At 42.1% G+C, this 6,000-nt stretch overlaps 1 long non-coding RNA gene across 1 annotated transcript in view; it reads left to right on the plus strand.

Moving 5' to 3' along the window:
- LOC141582784 (uncharacterized) overlaps positions 1 to 6,000 on the plus strand; it is an 88,247-nt gene that overhangs the window by 70,829 nt on the left and 11,418 nt on the right. The window contains exon 10 of the long non-coding RNA XR_012515659.1: positions 3,145 to 3,222. This is a non-coding gene — a long non-coding RNA (uncharacterized LOC141582784). The remainder of the gene's footprint in view (positions 1 to 3,144; positions 3,223 to 6,000) is intronic.

Raw genomic sequence — 6,000 nt, forward strand, 5'->3', positions numbered from 1 at the left:
TGGGTAGCCATCATTTCTGGTATCTTTCTCTCTTCATGGACTTTTTTTTTCTTTTAATGTGTAGTGGTGTATCTGTAAAAATTACACAGAAAGCTGATAGTGTCTATTTTACTAAAGTAATACTCCTGAGGCCTTGTGTTAAGATTTACCTTTATTTGTATTGAAGGTGCGAAATGTTGACATATAAGACTTAGTACTAGTGACATTCAAATAAAATCACGTTCCTCAAAGGTTTGTTAAAATACACAGTTGGTGTGATCCAAACCACAGTGTACACAGTAATCCGCTTTTAATACAGAACAAGATTCTTGATGAGGTTGGGTGGTTTAGGCTTTGATTTCAACTGGAAAACAAAAAGAAAAAGGAAAGCAGTAAGACCAGCTGGCTGCAAACTGGGCAAAATATAAGGCACCCATTTGGTGGGGTGTTTGTCCATGGGTGGTGTTTTTTCAGGCAGGAAGGGCGGGGTAAGAGGGCGCAAAGACAGGGCTTCTTGGCATATCTGGAACACTACTGCCATCGCGCGGATATAGTTTAACAAATCCCTACACCATTACAGCGTTTTTTTCCCCGAGGACTACGGGCTGGGGAAGGTCTGATCTGTGGGGAGGTCGAAGAGGCTTGGGCTCCAGGCTGGGAGTCGTTGCCTTCTCATCGAAGGCCTTAAAGGACACTGGGACTTTGGCGGTGTGTTGATATAGAACCCGGAGAGTGAAGGTTCTAATGGTAAATCTTGTAAACTTCCCTTGGAATAGCCTTGTTGATTTTGCACAGTGCTGATTCTACCAGAGACCGAAAGACCCATTGCAGGATGCCAGCACGAGAAAGCCTGCTGACTCTTGCTCCAAGGGGCAATTACATGAGACAGATGCCCCCAAGAGCTTGCATGTGTGTTTGAGTGGGTTCCTGCAGTCCTGCCCACCCTAGGAATCGAGGCCCCACCCCCTGACTTCCTGTGACAGGACTGCCTGGCAGATGCTGGTTCTCTCCAAGCCCCTCACTTTCCAGGTTCTACACCAATATCTAGTCAATATCCAGGCCTCTCTTCATGCCCTAGAGGAGAAGGCAAGAAGACCTAACCCGGAGCCCAAGCCTTTTCCATCTCCACACAGATTACACCTTCCCCCACAGCGAGGCCTCCGGGAAAGAAGATACAATGGCGTATTCTGTCTTTAAACGACATCCTCATAGTGACACTAGTACTCCATACTTTCAAGGAAGCCCTTTCTTGGAGCCCTTTTCTCCCACCGTTCTGGTCTGAAAAAATGCCACCCGGAGACAGAGGCACCAGCAAACATGACTGCCTGGAGGTTTGTCCAGTTTGGTGCAACCTGGTCTTACTGATGAATTTTTGCTTTTTTGTTCATTGTGAAAACAAAATGAGGCCTAAACCACCCATGCTCATCAGGAATCTTGTTCTCTCAGTAGTTAAACACACTCCTCACTGAGACTATATGGGTATGATTTACTTCACACAGTTACAGGTCCAGCATGTTCCATGGCATCAAATTGTCTCCTTCAGGCAATGAACTCTGTGGATGCAGTTACAACAACAAAGATAGATATCAAAGAGATAGATAACAAATGCATGAAATTTGAAACACATTAAGTGAAATAAGGAAGACCAAACAGGCCACTTATTGAGATGATCAGTAGTGAGGGATAGCAAATGAGTGTTTGACAGACACCGAGCAGAGCGGCCAATGGGGAATGACTAGTTAATGGGTCCAGGGTTTTCTTTTGTGGTAGTGAAAATGACTTGCCACTAGACAATGGTAATGTCTACACGGCATCTTGAATGTACTAAATGCCACTGAATTTCACACAATTCAATGGTTAATTTCATGTTAACTGCATTGTCTAACTACATTGCCAGGGCTGGTCTTGAACTCCTGGGCTCAAGCTGTCTACCTGCCTCGACCACCCAAAGTGCTGCAATTACACTTGTGAGCCACAGTGCCCAGCCAATCCTATAAATTTTTAATCATGGTAGATGTTATACTGAGTATATGTTTGAAGATGGCATTTTTGGCAAACAAATTCACATTTTTAATTCATCGTTTTATAAACAGACACTAATGAAGTATTCTAGCTGCATGTGAGTTGTGCGAATGCATCCATCTTACAGTTTTGTTAGGTTACACATCCAGGTGACTGAATGTGAGAGATGCCTATTTCCGCTATCATTTATTGCATTTTGTTATCCTTTTGAGATTTTAGAGATAAAATTTTAAGGTAAGAATTAGCAATAAAATTTGGAGAAGAATTAAAAATTCTTATTTTCATATGTATAAGTATGTAAAATATATGTTTATATCATATGTAAATTATTTACGTTTATGTATGTATAAATATATAATATATCTTTTAGATTTAAAAGTGCAAGTTGAGAATTTATGTTTGGATGAATAGTCCAATCAGGAAGTTCTTTGCAAATATTTTATTGTAAAAAATTCAGACATTGCAAATTTTTATGACAATATCAAGAACTCAGGAATCAGATGCGAAAATCTTAATCTTCACCATTATGTATAGCTAAATTCAAATAAATGTAAATTTATTGTGGCGTTTGTATACATAGAACTTTTTAGTGTGTATTTAAAAATGGGAGTAAATATGGAAAGGGTTATCAGTTTTATGACGTCGCATTTCTCTTCATCAGGAGTTGGTTACTTTTTACTTTGCAAATTCCATGCCTTCATTACTAATGAGAAAATATAGGACTAATTTCTGACTGAAAAGCTGTGAGACGCATATACAACAAAGCCATAGGCCACAATCCTAAGTCATAGCCTTTTAATGACACTGGAAAATATTTCTGTTCCAATGTTAAATGATGAAACCATGAGACAGAACCATGTGATCCATCTGATTAGGATTTATAGTCATTCCTGTATTTGTGTCCATTCAAGTAGGGTTGTCTGTGTCTTGTCAGACTTCAGAGATGTCTGGACCTTTCTGTTAGAACCCCACTAAATATCGGCCTCTCCCTCAACATATAAGGCCTAATGACTAGGTCAGAATATAGAGTAAAACTCCCAGGCAACCTGGGTAGCGACTCAAGGTAAGAACCACGTGGCCTGGTGCCTAGATCTGCTCTTCTCCAAGACCATAGGGGTAAACTTTTTTTTTTTCTCTCCTTAGCCATGGATCCTTAAGTTGTGGCCGGAATACTGCAAGACTACTTGATATCATAATAAAACACTCTATATATGATGCTGGGTGAGTAAGCGTAGAAATGGGAAGACTTGGTTGTGTAGAAACTGAGTTCTTAAAAGAAGGATATGCTTGATGAGGGTGAGTGGATTACATCTCAGTTATATCCAATGGAAACTAAAAGCAATTGGCTAAGAGTGGTATATATTTACACAAATTCAGTAAAATGTTGGGTAGCCATAGTTTCTGATGTCTTTGTCTCTTCATGGCTTTTTTTTTTTTTAAACATGTAGTGATGTATCTGTAAAAATTACACAGAAAGCTGGTAGTGTCTATTTTACTAAAGTAATATTCCTGAGGCCCTATGTTAAGATTTACCTTCATTTGTATTGAAGGTATGAAATGTTGACATATAAAGCTTAATACTGGTGACATTCAAATAAAATCACGCCCCTCAAAGGTTTGCTAAAATACACACTTGGTGTGATCCAAACCACACACAGTGTACACAGTCATCCACTTTCAATACAAAACAAGATTCCTGATAGGGCAGGTGGTTTAGGCTTTGGTTTGATTTCAGTTGGAAAACAAAAAGAAAAAGCAAAGCAGTAAGAACGGCAGGCTGCAAACTAGGTAAAATATAAGACACCCATTTGGTGGGGCCTTTGTCTGTGGGTGACTTTTTTTCAGACAGGAAGGGCGGGGTAAGAGGGCACCAAGACAGGGATTCTTGGCATATCTGGAGCACTACTGCCATCGCGCGGATCCTGTTTAACAAATCCCTACACCATTACAGCGTTCTTCTGGAGAGGACTACCCGCTGGGGAAGGTCTTGTCTGTAAGGAGGTGGAATAGACTTGGACTCCATGCTGGGAGTCCTTGCCTTCTCGTCTAAGGACTTAAAGGACACCAGGTCTTCGGTGGTGTGTTGGTATAGAACCTACAAAGTGAAGGTTCTAATAGCAAATCCTGTAAACTTCCCGTGGAATAACGTTGTTAATTTTTCATGGTACCGATGCTACCAGAGACCCAAAGACCCATAGCAGGATGCCAGCACGTGAGAGCCTGCTGACTCTTGCTCCAAGGGACAGGAGGAAGAGACAGATGCACACAGGAGCCTCCATGTGTGTTTGAGTGGGTTCTTGGGGTCCTGCGGCACCAGGCGGAACCGAGGCCCCGCCGCACGACTTCCTGTGCCAGGACGGCCTGGTAGCTGCTGCTTCACTCCAAGGCCATCACACTCCAGGTTCTACACCAAGATGCCGCCAGTGTTAAGGCCTCTCTTCAGGCCTTGGAGGAGAAGGCCAGGAGACCTAGCCTGGAGCCCAAGAGTCTGCCACTTCTCCACAGTTCAGACTTTCCCCCACAGTGAGTCTTCCCGGGAAGGATGCTGTAATGGCGGATTCTGTCTTTAAACGACTTCCTCACGGTGGCAGTACTGCTTCACATTTTCATGGAAGTCCTATCTCGGAGCCCTTTTCTCCCGCCCTTTCTGTCTGAAAAAACCTCACCCCGAGACAAAGGTCCTACCCAACATGGCTGCCTGGAGATTTGTCCAGTTTGGTGCAACCTGGTCTTATTGTTGAAGTTTTGCTTTTTTTTTTTTTTTTTCTTCCGTGTGAAAACAAAATGAGGCCTAAACCGTCCATGCTCCTCAGGAATCATCTTCTTTCAGAAATTAAATATACTCCTCACTAAGTCTGTATGGATACGATTTACTTCACACAGTTATAGGTCCAGCAAGTTCCATGGCCTCACATTTTCTCCTTCAGCTGATAAATTGAGTGGATGAAGATACAACAACAAAGACAGATATCCAAGAGACAGTTATAAGGAAATAAATAACCAATTCATAAAATCTGAAATGCTAAGTGAAAAAAGCAAGAGGAACAAGGCCACTTACTGTGATGATGAGTAGTAAGGGAAAGCAGATGAGTTTGTGCCCGGGGCTAGGCAGAGAGTGGAAAGGGAAATTACTACTTAGTGGGTCCAAGGTCTGCCTGCCTGCCTGCCTTCTTTCCTTCTCTCTCTTCTTTTCTCTTTCTTTTCCTTTCTTTCTTTTCTCAAGAGTTTCACTCTTATTGCCCAGGCTGAAGTGCAATGGCACTATCTCCGCTCACTGCAACCTCCACCTCCCAGGTTCAAGCGATTCTCCTGCGTCAGCCTCCGGAGTAGCTGGGATTACAGGCATGCGCCACCATATCCGGCTAATATTTTTAGTATTTGTATTAGAAACGGCGTTTCTCCGTGTTGGTCAGGCTGGTTTCGAGCTCCAGACCTCAGGTGAACCACTCACCTTGGCCTCCCAAAGTGCTGGGATTACAGGTGTGACCCAACACACCTGGTGCAGGTTCAAGGTTTCCTTTTGTGGTAATGAAAGTGATTTGCCAATACACAGTGGTAATGCTTGCATTGCATTGTGAATGTCCTAAGTGCCATTGAATTTTAACACATTTTAATGGTTAATTTTATGTTATATGAAGTTTGCAAACTCAGTTTTACAAAGTGCTAATACTTTTAAACCTATCATTATTTCCAGGAATAATTAATTATAATTGAAAAGTACTCCAGTTATCGGTGAGGAAAACTTGTTTTAACATTTCTACTGCGAGGTGGCCAGGCAGGATGCCTCATGCCTCTAATCCTAGCCCTTTGGGAGGCTGAAATGGGAGGATTGCTTGAGGCAGGGAGTTTGAGAGCAGCCTGGTCAACAGATTGAAACTCCATATCTAAAATTAAAAAAAAGAAAAAAAAGAAAGAAAAACAACAAGTTACACTACAGGGGTATCTGCACATTGGTGTGTATAAGTCCACATAATATATGCGTAGGGAGCAGATCATAGT

Source organism: Saimiri boliviensis, chromosome X (assembly GCF_048565385.1).
Source record: "Saimiri boliviensis isolate mSaiBol1 chromosome X, mSaiBol1.pri, whole genome shotgun sequence".
NCBI classification, from domain to species: domain Eukaryota; kingdom Metazoa; phylum Chordata; class Mammalia; order Primates; family Cebidae; genus Saimiri; species Saimiri boliviensis.